Source organism: Eleutherodactylus coqui, chromosome 3 (assembly GCF_035609145.1).
Source record: "Eleutherodactylus coqui strain aEleCoq1 chromosome 3, aEleCoq1.hap1, whole genome shotgun sequence".
Taxonomy (NCBI): Eukaryota; Metazoa; Chordata; class Amphibia; order Anura; family Eleutherodactylidae; genus Eleutherodactylus; species Eleutherodactylus coqui.
The window spans coordinates 189754105-189779812 of record NC_089839.1 but is presented as its reverse complement, the minus strand read 5'-3'; the positions used below and the strand labels follow the sequence as shown (position 1 = coordinate 189779812).

General features: G+C 46.1%; 1 protein-coding gene across 2 annotated transcripts in view; it reads right to left on the bottom strand.

Moving 5' to 3' along the window:
- Window positions 1-25708, bottom strand: part of TAFA1 (TAFA chemokine like family member 1) — a 368460-nt gene that overhangs the window by 133838 nt on the left and 208914 nt on the right. The gene's annotated exons all lie outside the window — the stretch shown is intronic.

Sequence of the window (25708 nt, the reverse complement as noted above, 5' to 3'; positions counted from 1 at the left end):
TTTACCCTCCTGAACCCCATCAAATATAGCGCATGATCATTTCCTAGGAGTTCCTCTGATACGCCAAAAGTAGATCCAGACTATTTCCATGTCAGCCTATGGCAGGCACATTATAAATAACTGGAGAGATAAGAAGTTGTCCCACAGCCTGGCGCTAAAACTTTCCAGGACTCCTTCAGCACATGCTGGTTTGTATATTATAATATAAAGCTTTCTGCCGGCTCTAGGTAGAGAACCTGTACTAAAACCGTCACCCGTTCCAATGGTTCACCAAGTAATGACACACCTCATTAATCAGACACCAGATAAACAAGGTCACATAAGCAGAGTCCCTTGTAAAGTGCCAGATCATTGGACCTTGATAAACTACCCCTATGGACTACCGAAAGGGTGTTCAAGGCCTTCGCATGATATGTAGCAGAGTAGAGGATGTCATTTGGCACCATGTGGTGTGATATCATGTTATGTGGACACTGCAACATGTTCAGCTCTGCTATATCAGCATATCATTAGATCAGTTATATGTACAGCAGGAGTAGATTAATAGGCATTGCAGGAGGATTATATATAGGTAACCAGCTGATTTGTGCTTGTTTGCGCGTGCATGAACATATTTCACTGTACTTTTTGCGCCAACAAGGTATGTTCATTTGCGTGCGGCAAGGAAAGACGCACTGATCGAAAGGAATTATGAGTTCCAGATGTGTTCTTTATCCTGCACAATCACGCAGTGTTTCACGTGTCTCCTTGCGTATTGTGCACGCATTTGCGCACTCCGTCATTGACTTTTATGGGGACCTTTGGTGTGCAAATATGCAGGAAAATGCAGAAATGTGAATGAATCCATCTATTCTCTGTGTACTGCACGCACAAATATGGCAGTGTAAAGCCGACCTAACACTCTAATGTACTTGAAGTTTAACCCCTTCCTGCTGCAGGCATTTTTTTCTGTCATTTTCATTGTTTTCCTTCCCACTTTCAAAAAATCATAACTTTTTATTTTCCCAGTGACATAGCTACACAGGGTCTTGTTTATTGTGGGATGAGTTTTATACTTCATGAGCCAGTGTGGCATACAATGTTAAGGCAGCAGAAATGCTAAGCTCTCACTCATGGCCTGAAGGTTGCAGGTTCAATCTCCACATGGTTCAGGTAGCTGGTTCAAGGTTGACTCATCCTTCCGAGGTCAGTAAAATAAGTACCCAGCTGGGGGGTAAAAGATGACTGGGGAAGGCAATGCCAAACCACTCTGCAAAAACATTCTGCTGAGAAAATGTCACATTGTGACATCACCTGAGAAGTTGGTCATGACTCGGTGCTTGAACCAGGGGACTTTACCTTACCTTTATATTTCACTGAAAACTTTTAAAAATTTCTAAATTGGGAAAAAAGTGCAGTTTTTTGGGGGGGAGTTGGTGGCTTTTACGATTTTCATGGTGCAGTAAAAATGACGTGTTATCTTTATTCTATGAATGAGTACAATTACGGCGATACCAAATTTATATTGTTTTATTTTAATGTAGTACTGCTTTACAAAAATACCTTTTAAAAAAAATTACTTTCTCTCACTATCTTTTGACCACCATAACTTCTGTGTTCTGTGCGATATCGCTGTGTTTTATCGCGGTGATATCACGATTTTGTTTCGCTACAAAGTCTGTATGGCGCTACAAAGTCGTGTGACTTTGTAGTGCTCTTTTGCCGGGGTTTTCGTGGGGTTGGGGGGGCTTTAAACATAAGCCCTACCCCCCAAAAAAGCCCTGGCTTCATTAAGAAAATACAAAACAATACATCACCTAAGAAGCGCTGAGCGCTCCGCTGTACATCTCCTTCTGAAGCTCCGGCACTTGTCTGTAGTCTTCTGTCAGTGCTTCCTGGTGAAGGAGTTTAAAAACCCAGCCTCCAGGAAGCGCTGGCTGTGATTAGTTCTCTAGTGCCAGAGCTCAGCCAATTACTGCAGCGCTCAATGAACCAATCAGAGCCATTCAATGCAAGGCGGGGACTTTAAACTCCTTCACCAGTAAGTGCTGACAGAAAACTAAAGACTAGTGCCGGAGCTTCAGAAGAAGACGTGCGGTGGATGTATTGCTTTTTTTTTTTTTTTTTAATGCAGTTAGGGCTTATTTTAGGGAAAACAGTAGGACTTCGGACTGTAAAAGCTGCATCGCATTGCGATGCAACAGAAAGGAAAGCTCCATAGGGAAACATGGCCTATGAAACATCGGTAATGTGAAGGAACCCATTGGAAAGAATGGGCTTAACATACATGTGATTTGTCGCACTGCCGCATCGCAAGAAAATCACAATTTTGTTGCCTGTGTGAAAGTGGCCTAATATTGATACCATTTTGCAGGACATAGGTATTTTTGATTGTTTTTCTTTTGGAGACATGGAAAGCAAAAAAGCGCAATTATGGCATTGTGTATATTTTTTTCTTGATGTGCGAGGTTTCATGCCTGAAAGGCCCCTGGCTGCCATGAACCGCGGATGACTCCACTCAGTTTCTTTGTGTAAGGGTTGTTCAGGACCCTGTAATGCCAATTGAGGCATTTAAATGGCATTTAAAATAATTGACAGTAAAATTTAAAGGGTTAACAGTCACAACTGGTGTTACCTCTGATTGAGGCTGTTGTGGGTGCGTGTCAGCTGTCAGAGATTGCCGACATCCATCCTGTATGGAACAGGTCCGGGAAGGATTTATCTCATGGGAATTATGTATCATCTATCCACAGGATAGTTGTTAAATGACTGGTCACTGGTGGTGTGACCATCCTGAGAACATATTGCAAGATTGCTCTAGGAATACTCCAGGTTATATAAACATAATTCTAATTGCCAAAGGTAAAAAATACTCAAAGGTACTGGTGCATTATGTCTCCACCGGAAGCTAGCTGCCGATTTGCTCCTGGTGTATGCTGTCCCATCCCCACAGTTAATTGTCTGATATCGGCTGACTTCTCCATTGGACACCCAGGCAGGCTTCCTCTCCAAGACAGCCGCGGCGGCTGACACCGGGCAGACTCCCTCTACAAGACAGTGGCGACTGACACACGGCATACAGCGGCTATTGCGGCAGGCGGCTGACTTCTCCATGCATGTGGCAGCACCTGACTCTCGGCACACAGTGGCTATTTGAGCCTGAATCGCCGAAGCACAGTGCAATAGAACAGGCAGGGGACGGAGGTGTGAGGCGGCAGTGCTGCAGAGAGTTGGCATGGGAACATCAGCTTCTGTGACACCACCGTGGGCAGTGACAGTGGCAAGAGTTCGCCAGGGTAGATGGGAGGCCATACACTGATAGCAGTGGGGTCGCCAGAGGAGACTTACAGCCGAGTCGGCAGGGGAGATGGTAGGCCATACACTGACAGCAGCTGCCTCGGCAGGGTTCCTACAGCGTGCATCAGTCAACCCAGCGTAAACCCAGCTAACCCATGTCTCCATCCATTCTTCCGGTTGAGACATAATGCACCAGTACCTAGGTAGTATCCTCTATAGTATAAATACTTCAAAAATAGACAAAGACAGCATAAAAAATAGTATAAAAAAGGTGCAAATCTTAGTAGCAATATAGTGTATCGTGTGTGTAATTGTGCATATATACACTAAAACATAAGCTTGGATGGCCAACTTCCAAAAGCCTATGTAGAAATTAGTAGGTCAGCGCTACCAGAACTGTATTAAAAGTCTAACCTACAGCCACCCCAACACGTTTCGCCTTACGGGGTCCTCAGAGGGAACAACCACCAGAGCTGAGAACAGCACATTCAAACTTTGCCATTTAATGAGGCTATGGTGCACACGCGTGAATACCGCCCTACATGACAAATACAGCTCTACTACGCCTGAAAAATCGAACCCTGCAACATCCGCATAGTAAAATCACCCCACTTACACCGTAACTACTCTAGGTGAAAACATTCTCGCTAGAAGCAGTTTTTTGGAAGTGACTGAATCCTAGTTGGGTTTTTGAATTAAGTGATGAAATATTTACTGAAGGAAAACGGCTCCACAGACAATAAAACAATGGCGCGGAGCAGATAGCATGTTCTGAGTGAGATCTTGATACTGCATTTTCTACTCATTAGGGACTTGAACATCCAATATCTTGAGCTGCATCACAAGCAAACAGCCCGACTCACTCCAGCACCCTTGCAAACACTCTTATCTGTTAAATTGCTTTGAGACAACATTATTATGTGTCCTTGACCATATCTGAGATGTGTTTGTCTTGGCTTCTCCGGGAGATTGGCAGCTTTACTTTGTGACTTTTAAAGGCCCACTAAAACTTAAAAAGAGGCAATGAAAAGTAGTTCTAATATAGAAACAATCTTCAGGTCCATCCTGCAAGATGCTCCCCATTATCTGGACATGTCAGGCCTCTCTCACACAGGTTTTTTTTTACAACACCCAGCCTCCATTCATTTCAGTGGGGATTCTCAGACAGGCGTTTTAGTGCAGCATTTATAACACACGCTGAAGCGAACGCTGTATATTCTTCGCTGTATATGTATTTTCAAAGTTGCAGCAAGTTTTTGACGCCATGCATCGCCCATTGAAATGAATGGGGTGCGTTAAAAACTCGGCTTACTATGCCACCAAGAGGGGGGAAAAATGGTGCAGTAAAAATGCAGGCAGACGCTCAGAAAAACGTAAAACGCTGCTCTCAATTCTGTAGAACGCTGCGTTAGAACGCTTGTGTGATTGTGGCCATAGGGTGGCGTTACAGAGGACAACTATCATCAGAATAGCCAGTCGAAAGAGTCGCTAAGGGTACCTTCACATGGGTGTTGGCACATATACACTTGCAATAGAATGCCTTTTTGTGTTCATGCTGTTGTGCGCACATTGTCGCTTTTAACTGTATTTTCTGCGCTGCTGGGGAACATTCACATCGGCGTAGGACACATCAGCACCGTGATTGAAAAGGCAGCCTAATTAGTCCCTGATGTTATTGATTTTCCCATGCAATTGCGCAATTCGATGCACAATTTAGCGGTGGTTTTATGTGCAGATATACGGTTTGGGTTTGCATTTGTGCACCCTGCCCCCCCCCCCCCCCAGACTCCTATGGTGCCTTAGATGCACACAAAAATAGAGCACGTCACGTCTAAAAGCGATAGTGTGAATGAACCCATTGAAAACAGTGGGTTCTATTATCTGTGTAATGCGTGCGCAAATGCGCTCATGTGATTAAGACCTAAAGCGTAAAAATTACTGTTCACTTGTTCAATTTTGCAATTGCTTAATGAATAGTTGGGAATGTTTACGCAGGATGAAATATCGTTCATAGACCAGATAGGGAGTGAGGTTCTTAGGCGGGCATGTACCATATTTTTCGGATTATGAGATGCACCTGTAGCACACCAGATTTAGCCAACGGAAGACAAGGAAAAATATTTCATAGTAATTTAAACGTCTCTGGGGGTCTAGGAAAGTGAGGGGGCTTCCATCAATACCTTTGGTGTTCTAGTATAGAAAAGGGGGTTCATTTAACTGTCAGCTCCTATTAAAGCTAGTGTTCATTCAAACAATGGTGCAAGCAAATAAGTTCACATTATACACAGCAATGCTGCGCACAACTCTTCTACATACACAGCTCTGCTACATAGCAAACACAAATACACCTCTGCTACCTAGCAAACACACATACAGCTTTGCTACATAGCAAACACACATACAGCTTTGCTAAACACATGCATAAACGCACAAAACATTGCTGCATACACACAGGCAGCTTATACAGCTCTGCTACATATATGCATGTGCACACACACAGCTTAACTACATGCATACACACAGACCGGCAGCTGGCATGTTAAATACTGATTTCATTAACACTAAATCCCCACATAAAAGTGTAGTAATACATGACCCCCTCTAGCTGCCACCTGGTCACATGGTTAGGACATCCTTAAAATGTCCTGCTGCTAATGCAAGACCTTTGATCTTTGCTATTCTCTGTCCCTGTGTGTACAGAAGAGGACATGCACCACAGGAATATATCTAAGTGATCTGATGGAGGGGACTGCTCCTGTCTGCACTGATTGGACAGGGTGATGGAAGACTTGCAGCTGTGGTATGTATGGCTGCAGAATTCTCCAGATGATTGGACAATGGTCAGGGGTCTCTGGATCTGTCAGACCCTCCTGCCCCAGGACGATAAGGTGCAGATGCTTTTCAGCAAGATTTTGTCTTACTCAAAACTGTGTCTTATAGTCAGAAAAATATGGTATTTAAAAATTCAACCTCTTCCCAATGCACATTCATTGGTTGTGGAGTCCACTGAGTGCACATAAATACATGTGAGCGGTCAGTGCTGTGAGAGTGTTCTGTCTAAGGCAACCAGCTAGAGATGACAGCAGCAAGTTTATTTTCAAAAACCAAAACCAGCCAGAGACCGTAGCATCAAGTGTTATTTCGAAGACAAGTGGGCGCTGCTCAATCGAGGATCACTTACATGTATTTATGTGTTTTTGGAAACCAATGAGCGCTAAGTGGGCGAGCAAAATGTGCACACCTCCCTGCAAAGTTCTTGGTGAGTCATCGAAAGACAACAATTACCTGTTTACATGTAATGATAACCAACCAGCGACTATTTTTAGGAGAGCTGAAACAAAGCGACTAGTGAAATCATTCCTGCTCATAACCCGATTGGATGTCATGTTTACACGGAAGAACCGACGCTTACATTTGCTTTATTGAGCGACTATTCCTATGATAGTTCTTCTGTGTAAAACTACCTTTAGGCCTTATTCTCATTTTTCGATTCCATGATAAATGGACTGATTTTAATCTGTGTGTATGTTATGGCTTCCATCTTGTTGCTATAGGAACGTTCTTTTTCCTTAGATGTTTTTGGAAATTGTATAAGTAGTTGAAAGTGAGCGGATAGGGGTGTGTGACTAGATAAGTACGAGTTTCTTCTATATTACTAAAGTATTCAGGAAGAAAATGTTATTGCTCTCAGTAATGCTGCTTTTACACCGGATGACTGTTGTTTGCACGCGTGAACGAGCTGGTGGCGTCATCACCAGCTCATTCGCGCTCGTGCAACCTGTTTAGACAGGCAGATTCATCGTTGACTCATTCAACGAGAATCGTTCACTTTTCGTTCAGTGTTCATATTCCAATGAAAAGCGTTAAAAACGCAACGACGAGCAAACAATGATTTTTAGTCCTGCAGGAACTGAATGACAAACGAAACGTGAACGGTTTTCGTGCGCCATTCAGCCCCTAGCTTGTGTCTAGCCTGAACGATTATTGTTTAATTTCGTTTGTACGAATTTTTGAATGATGATTCTTCCGTCTAAACGCACCTTAAGGCTGCATTCCCATGAACGTATATCGGCTCGGTTTTCACGCCGAGCCAATATACGTCGTCCTCATGTCCAGGGGGGGGGGATGGAAGAGCCAGGAGCAGGAACTGAGCTCCCGCCCCCTCTCTGCCTCCTCTCCGCCCCTCTGCACTATTTGCAATGAAAGGGGGCAGGGCGGGGCTAAATTCTAAGAATTAGCCCCACCCCCTTTCCGCCTCTCCCCATTGCAAATAGTGCAGAGGAGTGGAGAGGAGGCAGAAAGGGGACAGTAGCTCAGTTCCTGTTCCTGGCTCTTCCATCCTCCCCCCCCTCCCTGCACATGAGGACAACGTATATCGGCTCGGCGTGAAAACCGAGCCGATATATGTTCGTGGGAATGCAGCCTAAGGGAAACCAAGTAATCTTGCAGATATGATACCTTTTAGTGGCTAACAAAAAGAAATATTACAGCTAGCTTTCAAGGCGACGTAGACCTCTTCATCAGGCTTGTTTAACAGACTATCTGTACACACAAAATAGACATGGTATGATTATTGTTATTTTATAGGAAATTTTAATGAAAATTAATCAGACCATGTCTATGCCATTTTGTGTATATGTGTGTGTGTGTTTCTTCAGATAATTGTGTTAAACCGGCCTGATGAAGAGGCCTAAGTAGCCTTAAAAGCTAGCTGTACCATTCATTTCTTTTTGAAGAAAAAAAGATTTTTTAAAATAGTTTCTCTTTTACTGAGAGCAATAACTTTTTAAATGCCTTAATAATATAGAAGACATTTGTGCTTAAATAATCTAGTCACACACCCCTATCCGCTCACTTTCGACTACTAATATAGTTTCCAAAAACATCTAAAGAAAAAGAAAGTTCCTATAGCAACTAGATGCAAAACATTGTTCTGAAATGGTGACAGCTGAGGCTGGGGGAAGGAATAATAGGGGAGCGAAAGATATAAACATTAGAAGGCTAAATAAAAGTTTAATATGGAAACAGAATATGAGCAGTGGGCGAGTGAGAGACAGGATTAACCCCTTAGTGACGAGCCAATTTTTTGATTTAAGGACCAAACTATTGTCATCGTTATATTTATAGGAGCCATAACTTGTTGACAAAGCTGTATGTGGGCTTGTTTTTGTGTTTTGTTTTTACTGTGGTCACCATTCGGTAAAAATAATGTTGATAAGTTTCTTATCTGATCAGCACAATTACAACGATGGCAAGTTTAGGGCTTATTCACACGTCCGTATATCGGCCGGGTTTTGTCGCTTGGCCGATATATGGTGTCCCTTTCTGCAGGGGGAGGAGGTGGGCTGGGAGCAGTGCACTGAGCTCCCGCCCCCTCTCCGCCCCCTCTCCAGCCCTTGCCCCTATTTGCAATGGGAGGGGGTAGACTTAGCTCTGTCCCATCCCGCCTTCCATTGCAAACAGTGGTGAGGGGGCAGAGAGAGGGTGAAGAGGGGGCGGGAGCTCAGTCCACCTGCAGAAAGGGACACCGTACATTGGCCGTGTGGGAAAACCTGGCCGATATACGAATGTGTGAATAAGCCCTTAGAGAGATTTTTTAAATTTCTACTACTTTTGCATAATAAAAGCACATTTTTAAAGAAAACTATTGAATCTGCATAGCTGCATTCTAACATGCATAGCATTTTTATTTTTCCACCAATGGAGCTATCTGAGGGCTTGTTTTTTGCAGGAAGAGTTGTAGTTTTTATTGGTACCATTTGGAGATGACTTTTGGACAGCTTTCCATTGTGTTGTGTAGGAGGTGGACAAAGGAAAAATAGCAATTCTGGCATTAGTTTTTTAAAATTATTTTTAGGGCATTCACCATAGGAGATAAATAACAAAATATTTTCATCGTGTGGGTCATTTCGAATGCAGTAATACCTATTATGTGGTACTTTTAAAAAATGTAATTTGGTATTTTATCAATTTAAAAAGAGTTCGTAGGAAAAAATGCGTAACTTGTTTTAACTAGATTTTTTCTCCTTAAATTAAACTTTATTAAACTTTTTTGACTCTATTTTTTTAGTCCCTTAAGGGGACCTGAAGATGACATAGTTCGATCACTAGGATAGTACACTGCATTACTTATGTAGTGCATTCTACTAAGCCTATGACAGCAGCCTGTTAGACTGTCGGAGGTGGCATCTACTAGGCTGAGCTACATGGCAGACCTGGAGGTTTTTGTCAGGCTCCTGGCTGACATGGGAACCCATTGGTACCTCGCGATCACACTGCGGGGTGCCACAGCTTAAAGGTGTATTGGCCGTCAATATATTACTCTGAGGATAAAGACCTGACTTAGGGCTTATGTCCACGGGCAAAATGTGATTTAAAATCCGCCGCGGATCTCCCGCGCGCGGATCCGCACCCCATAGGGATGCATTGACCACCCGCGGGTAGATAAATACCCGCGGATCGTCAATAAAAGGCATTAAAAAAAATGGAGCATGGAAAAATCTGGACCATGCTCCATTTTCATGTGGGTCTCCCGCGGGGACGGCTCCCGCGGGCTTCTATTGAAGCCTATGGAAGCCGTCCGGATCCGCGGGAGACCTAAAATAGGAATTAAAAGCATTTACTCACCCGCAGCGGGCCGCGAAGCTCTGCTCTTCCTCACGGCCGCATCTCCCTTGCTTCGGCTCGGCGGATGTGCCGGCGCATGCGCGCGGCACGTCGACGACGTGCCGGCGACGTGCCGCCGGCGTCAGGAATTCATCCGCCGGCCGAAAATGAAGATCCGGCCGTGAGGAACAGCTGATCTTCGCCGGCCGCTACGGATAGGTAAATGCTTTTAAATTCCGATTTTAAGCGCTCATGTCCGCGGGGCAGGAGGGACCCGCTGCAGATTCTCCATTGAGAATCTGCAGCGGATCTGATTTTCCCCGTGGACATGAGGCCTTAGTATTATAAAACAAGAGAAAACCAAACTTACGGTTTACATTTATAGGAAAGGCTGAAAAATGTTGCATTAGGGGAGTAATTAGATATATTGCACATATTGCTATTTTTCCCCCTTTATACTTAAAAGGAAAGTCAATATGACAATAGGGTTGAAACTGGTTGCAGGTCAATTGTAGTATATGATTTTTCCAGCATACACATCTATATACGTTGTATGTGACTGCGATTTGTGTGCGACATGTTTGCGATTTTGCTTTACTTTAACAACCAAATTTTAGCTCTTAAGCAGTCGCACAACAGCAAGTTGCACATATTTTTGTATTGCGACACCTGTTCAGAGATTTTATGTAGTCCTAGAGCAGTGATTCCCAACTGGGGTGCAGTGGTACAAAAGGGCCGCAGCTGGCCTGGCTTGTAATTCTGCCTAATGGCACTTGCCGGTGATTATTATTTACTGGTCATTTTAATGACCTCTGAAACATGATTAGACAGACTGTGGAACCTTGGACCGGACAGCATCCCTACAAGCCTGCTGAATTGTTCCAACTCTGTATGTGCTCTGTACATATACACTACCGTTCAAAAGTTTGGGGTCACATTGAAATGTCCTTATTTTTGAAGGAAAAGCACTGTACTTTTCAATGAAGATAACTTTAAACTAGTCCTAACTTTAAACAAATGCACTCTATACATTGCTAATGTGGTAAATGACTATTCTAGCTGCAAATGCCTGGTTTTTTGTGCAAAATCTACAAAGGTGAATAGAGGCCCATTTCCAGCAACTATCACTCCAGTGTTCTAATGGTACAATGTGTTTGCTCATTGGCTCAGAAGGCTAATTGATGATTAGAAAACCCTTGTGCAATCATGTTCACACATCTGAAAACAGTCTAGCTCGTTACAGAAGCTACAAAACTGACCTACCTGTTAGCAGATTGAGTTTCTGGAGCATCACATTTGTGGGGTCAATTAAATGCTCAAAATGGCCAGAAAAAGAGAACTTTCATCTGAAACTCGACAGTCTATTCTTGTTCTTAGAAATGAAGGCTATTCCATGCGAGAAATTGCTAAGAAATTGAAGATTTCCTACAACGGTGTGTACTACTCCCTTCAGAGGACAGCACAAACAGGCTCTAACCAGAGTAGAAAAAGAAGTGGGAGGCCGCGTTGCACAACTAAGCAAGAAGATAAGCACATTAGAGTCTCTAGTTTGAGAAACAGACGCCTCACAGGTACCCAACTGGCATCTTCATTAAATAGTACCCGCAAAACACCAGTGTCAACATCTGCAGTGAAGAGGCGGCTGCGGGATTTTGGGCTTCGGGACAGAGTGGCAAAGAAAAAGCCATATCTGAGACTGGCCAATAAAAGAAAAAGATTAAGATGGGCAAAAGAACACAGACATTGGACAGAGGAAGACTGGAAAAAAGTGTTGTGGACGGATGAATCCAAGTTTCAGGTGTTTGGATCACAAAGAAGAACGTTTGTGAGACGCAGAACAAATGAAAAGATGCTGGAAGAATGCCTGACGCCATCTGTTAAGCATGGTGGAGGTAATGTGATGGTCTGGGGTTGCTTTGGTGCTGGTAAGGTGGGAGATTTGTACAGGGTAAAAGGGATTCTGAATAAGGAAGTCTATCACTCCATTTTGCAACGCCATGCCATACCCAGTGGACAGCGCTTGATTGGAACCAATTTCATCCTACAACAGGACAATGACCCTAAACACACCTCCAAATTGTGCAAGAACTATTTACAGCAGAAGCAGGCAGCTGGTATTCTATCGGTAATGGAGTGGCCAGCGCAGTCACCAGATCTGAACCCCATTGAGCTGTTGTGGGAGCAGCTTGACCGTATGGTACGCCAGAAGTGCTCATCCAACCAATCCAACTTGTGGGAGATGCTTCTAGAAGCGTGGGGTGCAATTTCACAAGCTTACCTCAACAAATTAACAGCTAGAATGTCAAAGGTGTGCAATGCTGTAATTGCTGCAAAAGGAGGATTCTTTGACGAAAGCAAAGTTTGATGTAAAAACAATGTTATTTCAAATACAAATCATTATTTCTAACCTTGTCAATGTCTTGACTCTATTTTCTATTCATTTCACAACGCATGGTGGTGAATAAGTGTGACTTTTCATGGAAAACACAAAATTGTTTGGGTGACCCCAAACTTTTGAACGGTAGTGTACCTATTTCCAGTAGCTCAGAATCGGGGAAAGGAGTCAGCTGATCGCTTCAGTGCCACTTCCACAGCGTCTATAATGAGTGTGTTGGAACAGGTCAGCAGGCTTGTAGGGATGCTGCTTGGTTGGAGCATCCGTATATGCCAAAAGGAGCATCACTTTAAGCCAAATGTGGACCTAGGGATAACATTTCCTTGGAGCATCTGAGATTGGCACTATAGAGCATCCAAGCCAAAAAACTTATGGGGGCATCCGAGACTGGCACTATGGGTGAATCTGAGGCAGACACTATGGAGGAATCTGAGGTTGGGCCTTTTAGGGTCATCTATGAAAGGCAGTATGGGAGCATACAAAAGAAGATGTGGGTGTTTGTGGCAAGCAGTATGGGGGTATCGGAGGCCTTGAGACCACGGTCCATTAGGAGTATATGTGACATGCTATTACTACAGGGACACGAAAGGGTACACTACAAGCATTACTACTGTGGCCTCTGAGAGGGGAGCTATTACTACTGGGGCACTGAAAGGGAATGATATTACTATTGGGCCCATTGAGAAGGGGTGCTATTGCTATATGGGCCACTGGAATAATGAAGGTAAAATCATATGTCGTGATACGTTATGCACCTAGCCGAACCTCCTGACCATGCCACATTTTGGTGGGGCTGCCCTGTGGTAAAAAAAAAAATTCTCAGGGTTTCCACAAGGCTGAAAAAGTCAGAAAACATTGTCCTAGAGTGAGGATGTTTTCACGTGTGGCGGAAAAAAATCACCACAGAAAATTCTGCACCCCAATCCCCATGTTTAATATGCGCATTTTGACACTGATTTGCCACCAATTGCTATTTTGCAGAATTTGTGAATTCTGCTAAGAATGTGCATCAAATTCATGTTGTACTCTTATATTTTGATGCAGAATTTTCTACGGCATATTTTTCCGCTATGTGTGAAAGCACCCTACAACTGGAGGAATACAGGGGGCCCACAGAATTCCAAGGATGGCGTATTATAGATCACTACAATAAGAGCCTGCCTCTATGACAGATAATATGGCCAGGTGCACAAGCTCTTAGGCCTTATTTACACAACTGTATTTACGCAGGTATTTAGCCGTGTATAAAAATAGTGACCATCCAAAGCACTGGATTCCAATGTGTTCATCCCCAAAACACCCAAAAATCGTACTGGAAATAATAGTACATATGCAACCGTTTTTGGTTGCCGATTTTATGCACGACGTGAAAAGGTAGGTCTTTCCCTATCCTTTGCCGAGATACACTGGAAGCTCCCATAGACTTCAATGAAAACTGGAAAAAAGGGAGGGAGTTACACTGCGTACAACGCTGGGAAGAGAAGACCGCTGGTTCGATTTAAGCATTATTCTACGTATTTTTTGCCGATCCATGGCAGCAACCCATGTCAATGGCTGAAAATACGTGGCTACAGATCAGAACTCAATCGTGGCAATTATTCATTCATGCGATTATACGGCGCGTACGGGTGGTCGTTAAAAACGGATATGATCATGTGAAGGAGGCCTTAGAGTTATACAATAACTACAAAGGAAATAGATTTTGGATACTTTCCCTTTAAATCTGTAACCCAAATTAATTTTGTGAGTCCAACCAAATAGATGCAATTCTCTCGATGTAATCCATCGCCACAAACACGTCCAGAAGACTACCACCAGGCCCATACAATATGTATGTGTTTCTGTAATATTCCTAGAAGTCTGCAGAACTATTTGTGATGTAAATCAGGCGCAGGGACACATAAACATATAGTTATGAGACTTCAACAAATGAATAAACTATTTAAAGTGCTGTAGCGTGATAGTTTATTACAGATGTATGCCTGCAATATCTCCCCTAGAGATGATGACATTTTATTCCGCATGATGTGAATGTATATCTGCATTAAGTGAGCACTCCGGCTGCCAGTTCTCTCCTAGGGGAAAGTTTAAAGCATTTGGAAATAAATTCAGTGCTGTGATCTTTTGGTGGCTATCATGTAATATCATAAACAGAAGTGAGGGGAGAAACAATATTATTTGCGGCTCCTTCTCCCTGTAGAGCGGAGCAGTTCTTGTTTAACACGGGGCAATTTGTACTGGTAAAAATGGGAACATATACCCTCTTCATATGACTATTACATTGTTGTATGTTGTTATAAGGCCAGTTGGTGCATGCAACTGCACTGAACGATAATCATAATCCATCAGACTTTTGCTAGATCACGGGAATCCAAACAATTATCGGCTCATGTAAAAGCACCTTTACTTCATGTAAAATGTGTAAGCACAGACAGTGTTGCTTCCTAGTCTCTCCGTGTAAATGATAGGATAGTACTGCCTCCTTGTCTCTTCCTGTAAATGATACACACAGATAGCACTGCCTCCTTGTCTCTTACTGTAAATGATACACACAGATAGTACCGCCTCCTTGTCTCTTCATGTAAATGATACACACAGATAGTACTGCCTGCTTGTCTCTTCCTGTAGATGATAGACACAAATAGTACTGCCTCCTTGTCTCTTCCTGTGAAAGATAGACACAGATAGTACTGCCTCCTTGTCTCTTCCTGTGAAAGATAGACACAGATAGTACTTAGAGATGAGCGAACACCAAAATGTTCGGGTGTTCGTTATTCGTAACGAACTTCCCGTGATGCTCGAGGGTTCGTTTCGAACAATGAACCCCATTGAAGTCAATGGGCGACCAGAACATTTTTGTATTTCGCCGATGCTCGCTAAGGTTTTCATGTGTGAAAATCTGGGCAATTCAGGAAAGTGATGGGAATGACACAGTGACGGATAGGGCAGGCGAGGGGCTACATGTTGGGCTGCATCTCAAGTTCCCAGGTCCCACTATTAAGCCACAATACCGGCAAGAGTGGCCCCCCCCCCCCTCCCAACAACTTTTACTTCTGAAAAGCCCTCATTAGCATGGCATACCTTTGCTAAGCACCACACTACCTCCAACAAAGCACAATCACTGCCTGCATGACACTCCACTGACACTTCTCCTGGGTTACATGCTGCCCAACCGCCCCCCCTCCCCCCCACAGCGCACACCAAAGTGTCCCTGCGCAGCCTTCAGCTGCCCTCATGCCACACCACGCTCATGTCTATTTAGAATTGCGTCTGCCATGACGAGGGACCGCAGGCACACACTGCAGAGGTTGGCACGGCTAGGCAGCGACCCTCTTTAAAAGTGGCGGAGCGATAGCCCACAATGCTGTACAGAAGCAATGAGAAATAGAATCCTGTGCCACCGCCATCAGGAGCTGCACACGTGGGCATAGCAATGGGGAACCTATGTGCCACACACTATTCATTCTGTCAAGGTGTCTGCATGCCCCAGTCAGACCGGGCTTTTTAATTCATAGACACAGGCAGGTACAACTCCCTATTGTGAAGTCCCTGTCGACCCACAGCATGGGTGGCTCCCTGGAACCCACTGGCGGTACACAGAAATATCCCATTGCATTGCCCAACACAGCTGAGGTAGTAATGTCGTGCTTAATGCAGGTGGGCTTCGGCCCACACTGCATGCCCCAGTCTGACTGGGGTTCTTTATAAGTGTACAGATGTAGTAAAAACTCCGTGTGCACCTACAGCATGGGTGGGTGCCAGGAAGCCACCGGCGGTACATAGAAATATCCCATTGCATTGCCCAACACAGCTGAGGTAGTAATGTTGTGCTTAACCCTTTCCAATCCAATTTGTATATGGTTTTCCTAGGGGGCTTACTCTTTTTCTGCTGTTATACAACGGCGCTATATGCTGGCTAAAGCCAGTACTGCATGAGCTGACACGTAGGATAGGCTCCGACAGCAGAGAGGCTGGCAATATACAGTAAGAGAACCCCGACGGACGTCTACCAACAACGGAGCTGTACAGCCTTAAACCCTAATGTCTTCACAGGTCACACAGTGGACTGCAAAGGGTTAATGCAGGTGGGCTTCGGCCCACACTGCATGCCCCAGTCAGACTGGGGTTCTTTACAAGTGGACACATGTAGGTTTAACTCCCTGTGGACCCACTGCCTGGGTGGGTGCCAGGAAGCCACCGGCGGTACATAGAAATATCCCATTGCATTGCCCAACACAGCTGAGGTAGTAATGTCGTGCGTAATACAGGTGGGCTTCGGCCCACACTGCATGCCCCAGTCAGACGGGTTCTTTAGAAGTGTACAGAAGTATTAAAAACTCAGTGTGCACCTACAGCATGGGTAGCTCCCTGGAACCCACCGGCGGTACACAAAAATATCCCATTGCATTGCCCAACACAGCTGAGGTAGTAATGTCGTGCGTAATGCAGGTGGGCTTCGGCCCACACTGCATGCCCCAGTCAGACTGGGGTTCTTTACAAGTGGACACATGTAGGTTTAACTCCCTGTGGACCCACTGCCTGGGTGGGTGCCAGGAAGCCACCGGCGGTACATAGAAATATCCCATTGCATTGCCCAACACAGCTGAGGTAGTAATGTCGTGCGTAATACAGGTGGGCTTCGGCCCACACTGCATGCCCCAGTCAGACGGGTTCTTTAGAAGTGTACAGAAGTATTAAAAACTCAGTGTGCACCTACAGCATGGGTGGCTCCCTGGAACCCACCGGCGGTACACAAAAATATCCCATTGCATTGCCCAACACAGCTGAGGTAACGTCAGCTGTAATGCAGGTGGGCTAAAAATTAATTTGATTACACTGTAGGCGAGGGCCCACAAAAATTGCTGTATCAACAGTACTAATGTACATCCCAAAAATTGGCCATGGCCAGCCAAGAGGGCAGGTGAAACCCATTAATCGCTTTGGTTAATGTGGCTTAAGTGGTAACTAGGCCTGGAGGCAGCCCAGTGTAACGAAAAATTGGTTCAAGTTAAAGTTCCAATGCTTTTAAGCGCATTGAAACTTATAAAAATTGTTCAGAAAAATTATTTGAGTGAGCCTTGTGGCCCTAAGAAAAATTGCCCGTTCAGCGTGATTACGTGAGGTTTCAGGAGGAGGAGCAGGAGGAGGAGGAGGAGGAATATTAGACACAGATTGATGAAGCAGAAATGTCCCCGTTTTGGATGGTGAGAGAGAACGTAGCTTCCATCCGCGGGTGCAGCCTACGTATTGCTTACGTATCGCTGCTGTCCGCTGGTGGAGAACAGAAGTCTGGGGAAATCCAGCCTTTGTTCATCTTGATGAGTGTTAGCCTGTCGGCACTGTCGGTTGACAAGCGGCTACGCTTATCTGTGATGATTCCCCCAGCCGCACTAAACACCCTCTCCGACAACACGCTAGCCGCAGGACAAGCAAGCACCTCAAGGGCATACAGGGCTAGTTCAGGCCACGTGTCCAGCTTCGACACCCAGTAGTTGTAGGGGGCAGAGGCGTCACCAAGGATGGTCGTGCGATCCGCTACGTACTCCCTCACCATCCTTTTGCAGTGCTCCCGCCGACTCAGCCGTGACTGGGGAGCGGTGACACAGTCTTGGTGGGGAGCCATAAAGCTGGCCAGGCCCTTAAAGACTGTTGCACTGCCTGGGATGTACATGCTGCTCGATCTACGCACATCCCCTGCAACATGGCCCTCGGAACTGCGCCTTCTGCCACTAGCGCTGTCGGCTGGGAATTTTACCATCAGCTTGTCCGCAAGGGTCCTGTGGTATAGCAACACTCTCGAACCCCTTTCCTCTTCGGGAATCAGAGTGGGCAGGTTCTCCTTATACCGTGGATCGAGCAGTGTGTACACCCAGTAATCCGTAGTGGCCAGAATGCGTGCAACGCGAGGGTCACGAGAAAGGCATCCTAACATGAAGTCAGCCATGTGTGCCAGGGTACCTGTACGCAACACATGGCTGTCTTCACTAGGAAGATCACTTTCAGGATCCTCCTCCTCCTCCTCCTCCTCAGGCCATACACGCTGAAAGGATGACAGGCAATCAGCCGGTGTACCGTCAGCAGCGGGCCAAGCTGTCTCTTCCCCCTCCTCCTCATCCTCCTCATGCTCCTCCTCCTCCTCCTGTACGCGCTGAGAAATAGACAGGAGGGTGCCCTGACTATCCAGCGGCATACTGTCTTCCCCCGCCCCCGTTTCCGAGCGCAAAGCAGCTGCCTTTATGGTTTGCAGGGAATTTCTCAAGATGCATAGCAGAGGAATGGTGACGCTAATGATTGTAGCATCGCCGCTCACCACCTGGGTAGACTCCTCAAAATTACCAAGGACATGGCAGATGTCTGCCAACCAGGCCCACTCTTCTGAAAGGAATTGAGGAGGCTGACTCCCACTGCGCCGCCCATGTTGGAGTTGGTATTCGACTATAGCTCTACGCTGTTCATAGAGCCTGGCCAACATGTGGAGCGTAGAGTTCCACCGTGTGGGCACGTCGCACAGCAGTCGGTGCACTGGCAGCTTAAAGTGATGTTGCAGGGTGCGCAGGGTGGCAGCGTCCGTGTGGGACTTGCGGAAATGTGCGCAGAGCCGGCGCGCCTTTACGAGCAGGTCTGACAAGCGTGGGTAGCTTTTCAGAAACCGCTGAACCACCAAATTAAAGACGTGGGCCAGGCATGGCACGTGCGTGAGGCTGCCGAGCTGCAGAGCCGCCACCAGGTTACGGCCGTTGTCACACACGACCATGCCCGGTTGGAGGCTCAGCGGCGCAAGCCAGCGGTCGGTCTGCTGTGTCAGACCCTGCAGCAGTTCGTGGGCCGTGTGCCTCTTATCGCCTAAGCTGAGTAGTTTCAGCACGGCCTGCTGACGCTTGCCCACCGCTGTGCTGCCACACCGCGCGACACCGACTGCTGGCGACATGCTGCTGCTAACACATCTTGATTGTGAGACAGAGGAGGAGGAGGAGGAGGAGGGTGCTTTAGTGGAGGAAGCATACACCTCCGCAGATACCACCACCGAGCTGGGGCCCGCAATTCTGGGGGTGGGTAGGACGTGAGCGGTCCCAGGCTCTGACTCTGTCCCAGCCTCCACTAAATTCACCCAATGTGCCGTCAGGGAGATGTAGTGGCCCTGCCCGCCTGTGCTTGTCCACGTGTCCGTAGTTAAGTGGACCGTGGCAGTAACCGCGTTGGTGAGGGCGCGCACAATGTTGCGGGAGACGTGGTCGTGCAGGGCTGGGACGGCACATCGGGAAAAGTAGTGGCGACTGGGAACTGAGTAGCGCGGGGCCGCCGCCTCCATGATACTTTTGAAGGACTCCGTTTCCACAACCCTATACGGCAGCATCTCAAGGCTGATGAATTTTGCGATGCGGACGGTTAACGTTTGAGCGTGCGGGTGCGTGGCGGCGTACTTGCGCTTGCGCTCGAACACTTGCGCAAGCGACGGCTGAACGGTGCGCTGAACTACACTGCTGGATGGGGCCGAGGACAGCGGAGATGAGGGTGTGGGTGCAGGCCATGAGGCGGTAGTGCCTGTGTCCTGAGAGGGGGGTTGCATCTCAGTGGCAGGTTGGGGCACAGGGGGAGAGGCAGGGGTGCAAACCGGAGGCGATGAACGGCCTTTGTCCCACCTTGCGGGGTGCTTGGCCATCATATGTCTGCGCATGGTGGTGGTGGTGAGGCTGTTGGTGTTGGCTCCCCGGCTGAGCTTTGCGCGACAAAGGTTGCACACCACTGTTCGTCGGTCGTCAGGCGTCTCTGTGAAAAACTGCCAGACCTTAGAGCACCTCGGCCTCCGCAGGGTGGCATGGCGCGAGGGGGCGCTTTGGGAAACACTTGGTGGATTATTCGGTCTGGCCCTGCCTCTACCCCTGGCCACTGCACTGCCTCTTGCAACCTGCCCTGCTGATGCCCTTGACTCCCCCTCTGAAGACCTGTCCTCCTGAGTAAGCGTTGCACACCAGGTGGGGTCAGTCACCTCATCGTCCTGCTGCTCTTCCTCCGAATCCTCTGTGCGCTGCTCCCTGGGACTTACTGCCCTTACTACTACCTCACTGCAAGACAACTGTGTCTGATCGTCATCGTCCTCCTCACCCACAGAAAGTTGTTGAGACAGTTGGCGGAAGTCCCCAGCCTCTTCCCCCGGACCCCGGGAACTTTCGAATGGTTGGGCATCAGTGACGATAAACTCCTCTGGTGGGAGAGGAACCGCTGCTGCCCAATCTAAGCAGGGGCCCGAGAACAGTTCCTGGGAGTGTTCCCGCTCCTGAGCAGGTGTCATTGTAGTGGAGTGAGGAGGCTGGGAGGAAGGAGGAGCAGCAGACAGAGGATTCGGATTGGCAGCAGTGGACGGCGCAGAACTGCGGGTAGACGATAGGTTGCTCGAAGCACTTTCTGCCATCCAGGACAGGACCTGCTCACACTGCTCATTTTCTAATAACCGTCTCCCGCGTGGACCCATTAATTGGGCGATGAATGTGGGGACGCCAGAAACGTGCCTCTCTCCTAATCGCGCAGCAGTCGGCTGCGACACACCTGGATCAGGAGCTTGGCCTGTGCCCACACCCTGACTTGGCCCTCCGCGTCCTCGGCCGCGTCCACGTCCTCTAGGCCTACCCCTACCCCTCAGCATGCTGTATTACCAGTGATTTGATTTCACAGGCAGGAAATAAATTGGCGCAAGACTGCAGGCCAAATATAATTTTTGCCCTTTTTGGAAAACGAAAGGCCCCACTGCCTCTAGTGAATGAATTATCTAAGTTTAATAACTGTGCTGTGTCCCTGCTTATGTGTCACAGAACGTGAGGGTAGCAGAGTTATTATAACTCTTGGAGAGCAGGTATTTTTTTTCCCAATTAAGGAAAGCAAATGGCGAACCCAGCAGTAAAGCGTAGCTGGGTGCGTATGATTTAGCAATGTTTTTCACGCAGCTCACACGTCTCCACAGGCGTAAGGACGGACACAGGCTGGACAAATAGATTTGTTTTCAGTTTTTTCCCACCAACAGGCAGCACTGCGTATATTCAATGAACCTGAGAAGTTTAATAACTGTGCTGTGTCCCTGCTTATGTGTCACAGAACGTGAGGGTAGCAGAGTTATTATAACTCTTGGAGAGCAGGTATTTTTTTTCCCAATTAAGGAAAGCAAATGGCGAACCCAGCAGTAAAGCGTAGCTGGCTGCGTATGATTTAGCAATGTTTTTCACGCAGCTCACACGTCTCCACAGGCGTAAGGACGGACAGAGGCTGGACAAATAGATTTGTTTTCAGTTTTTTCCCACCAACAGGCAGCACTGCGTATATTCAATGAACCTGAGAAGTTTAATAACTGTGCTGTGTCCCTGCTTATGTGTCACAGAACGTGAGGGTAGCAGAGTTATTATAACTCTTGGAGAGCAGGTATTTTTTTTCCCAATTAAGGAAAGCAAATGGCGAACCCAGCAGTAAAGCGTAGCTGGGTGCGTATGATTTAGCAATGTTTTTCACGCAGCTCACACGTCTCCACAGGCGTAAGGACGGACAGAGGCTGGACAAATAGATTTGTTTTCAGTTTTTTCCCACCAACAGGCAGCACTGCGTATATTCAATGAACCTGAGAAGTTTAATAACTGTGCTGTGTCCCTGCTTATGTGTCACAGAACGTGAGGGTAGCAGAGTTATTATAACTCTTGGAGAGCAGGTATTTTTTTTCCCAATTAAGGAAAGCAAATGGCGAACCCAGCAGTAAAGCGTAGCTGGCTGCGTATGATTTAGCAATGTTTTTCACGCAGCTCACACGTCTCCACAGGCGTAAGGACGGACACAGGCTGGACAAATAGATTTGTTTTCAGTTTTTTCCCACCAACAGGCAGCACTGCGTATATTCAATGAACCTGAGAAGTTTAATAACTGTGCTGTGTCCCTGCTTATGTGTCACAGAACGTGAGGGTAGCAGAGTTATTATAACTCTTGGAGAGCAGGTATTTTTTTTCCCAATTAAGGAAAGCAAATGGCGAACCCAGCAGTAAAGCGTAGCTGGCTGCGTATGATTTAGCAATGTTTTTCACGCAGCTCACACGTCTCCACAGGCGTAAGGACGGACAGAGGCTGGACAAATAGATTTGTTTTCAGTTTTTTCCCACCAACAGGCAGCACTGCGTATATTCAATGAACCTGAGAAGTTTAATAACTGTGCTGTGTCCCTGCTTATGTGTCACAGAACGTGAGGGTAGCAGAGTTATTATAACTCTTGGAGAGCAGGTATTTTTTTTCCCAATTAAGGAAAGCAAATGGCGAACCCAGCAGTAAAGCGTAGCTGGCTGCGTATGATTTAGCAATGTTTTTCACGCAGCTCACACGTGTCCACCGCCCGTAAGGACGGACAGAGGCTGGACAAATAGATTTGTTTTCAGTTTTTTCCCACCAACAGGCAGCACTGCGTATATTCTATGAATAATAACTGTGTTGTGGCCCTGCCTATACAATTCTTTCCCTGCAGTATCAATGGAGGGTGGAATGCTCTGCAGAGGCGATTTTGAGAAGCCCAAAAAAAATGCAGCACAGCTAACAGCAGCCTGGACAGTACTGCACACGGATAAATATGGCCCTAGAAAGGACCGTTGAGGTTCTTGAAGGCTACACTCACTCCTAACACTCTCCCTGCCTATGCAGCACTTCTGTCCCTAATGCCAGGTGCAACGCTCTGCAGAGCCGATTTTGAGAAGAAAAAAAAATGCCACTGCTAACAGCAGCCAACACACAGCTATCAGTGGCCCTAATAAGGACCTTTGGGGGTCTTGAAGCCTACACTAACTACCAATTCTTTCCCTACAGCAGCTCCGGTACAAACAGCACTGTCCCTCATCTAACTCACACCGCATCTGAGGCGAGCCGCGGGAGGGGCCGACTTTTATATTAGGCGAACACCTGATCTCGCCAGCCACTCACAGCAGGGGGGTGGTATAGGGCTTAAACGTTGCAGGGGGAAGTTGTAATGCCTTCCCTGTCTTTCAATTGGCCAGAAAAGCGCGCTAACGTCTCAGGGAAGGAAGTGAAAGTAACCAGAACACCGCATGGTGTTCGTCACGAATAACGAACATCCCGAACACCCTAATATTCGCACGAATATCAAGCTCGGACGAACGCGTTCGCTCATCTCTAATAGTACTGCCTCCTTGTCTCTTCCTGTGAAAGATAGGCACAGATAGAACCCTGTTTCCCTGAAAATAAGACATACCCTGAAAATAAGGGTAATAAGGGACATAGCATGATTTTCCAGATTTTTTGAGGATGCAAAATGATTTTTCAGGCTTTTTGAGGATGCTTGAAATATAACCCCTACTCCAAAATTAAGCCCTGCTAACAGTTAATTAAAAAAGTCAATTTAAATAGTATCCAGGCAGCTATACATGTAAAAAAGTTAAACCTTTTTGAACAAAAATTAATATAAGACACTGTCTTATTTTTGGGGAAACACGGTACTAACTCCCTGTTACTCAGTCTAAAGATACACAAATGTAAGGGCCATTTACATGCAACGATTATCGCTCAAAATTCATTCAAATAATTGCAAATGAATGAAAATCATTGCATATAAACACGGCCATCGTTCACTTTTCATCTGAGCGATGATTTTAAGGTGAGCTTAAAATCCATAGTTCAGCCAGAGAGAGATAACACAGACCACATGCTGTATTCTCAGCGGTTGCCAGAGATTACATTGTTTTCTGCCAACAGCCTGTGCAAGAACAATCAATGCAGCTGTGTGCAGAGCCAGCCCACATGCAAATGAAGATGATAAAGTGTTAATGGACATTAGTGTCGATTAACACTTTATGCAAAATAATCGCTAAAACTGTCAATCTTTCAATCATTTGAAAGATTGTCTTTACGTGTAAACGGGCCTTTAAGGTAGACTACGATAAAGTAGTATACACTAAGCTCCCTTTAGTGGTGGAACTGGCCGCCAAAATTTTATAACAAAACTCTGTCTTGTCATGAATTTGGAACCCTTTATCAGAAAAATACCACTCTGACTATTATAAAAATATATCAGAAGTTGACACATAATATGCAGATGTTGCAGTGCTAACCCATGTTATATTAGCAAGCTACTAAGATAATGATTCGCGCCGAGCCACGACTTGATGCAGCTACACTAATTGCACAGCACGGTCGCTGCTCAAAGTGAATGTCTATTAGCGTGGCATGGCTTAAAAACACATTGGAGCCCGCGCTGCCGATGCAGTACGCCATCCTTCAAGGATGGCGCTGCTATATCTGTAGCATAAATGCTCTGTATCAATAACACTTCTGGGATAGACATATTTTTAGGTTTACTGGACCTTTAAATATAATAAATAAATGACCCCATTTTCCGGCACCTCTCCGCTGACAGACAGCTTTCTCATTGTCGAATATGACATTTTATTGACCAACAATAGATCTCTAAGTGAAGCGTGTTGGTAAATTACAGTGTGCGGAGCCTGTGAACCTCAAGGTTCTCTCTGTGTATTTGAGAATGCCTTTCAGGCGCAGACAGATCTGTACCGTGTAATTTAATCTATGAATGGGCTCCATCAAGTCATAACAACGTATTATAAAGTACAGGACAAATAGACTTCTCGGTACAAAAAAAGAGAATAGGATCGAATATCAACCTAAATGAAACCCTGACATGGGGTCAGCTCGTTATGGAAATTAATAAAAAAGAAAATGCCTTTTGTTGTGGTAGATTGCTGGAAACACTACAAGCGGCTCACCAAGCCATTAGTTGATATATTTCACTTGGCAAAGAATAGAGATATGAACTAGAGTTCTACACAAAAAGAGTTCTACAATAGCCTATGGATAAGGCAGGGACCGGTAATATATAACCTTGCAAACAATCATTGGAGAACAGGGGATTAAATACATGACATATGAAAAGCAACAGGAACAAGAAGAATGGAATAAGTGAATTATAAACTGGTTCTGAGAGGAGAGGACCCTGCCCACAAGGGCTTCGAGCCCTTCTACACATCACGATTATCGATATTGTTAGATCGAGTGTAATGATGAGCGAGCATACTCGCTAAGGGCAATTGCTCGAGCGAGCATTGCCCTTAGCGAGTACCTGCCCGCTCGGAAGAAAAGATTCGGGTGCTGGCGTGGGGGAGCGGTGAGTAGTGGCAGTCAGCTGGGGGGAGAGAGTGAGAGATCTCCTCTCCGTTCCTCCCTGCTCTCTTCCACAGCTCCCTGCCCGCCGCTGGCACCCGAATCCTTTGTCTCGAGCGGGCAGGTACTCGCTAAGGGCAATGCTCGCTCGAGCAATTGCCCTTAGCGAGTATGCTCGCTCATCACTAATCGAGTGGTTTGCACGATAGTTGTTAGGTGTAAATGTGTGAACGATCAGCGATAAATCATTAGATTGGATCTTTCATGCAGACCTAAAAATCATTATAC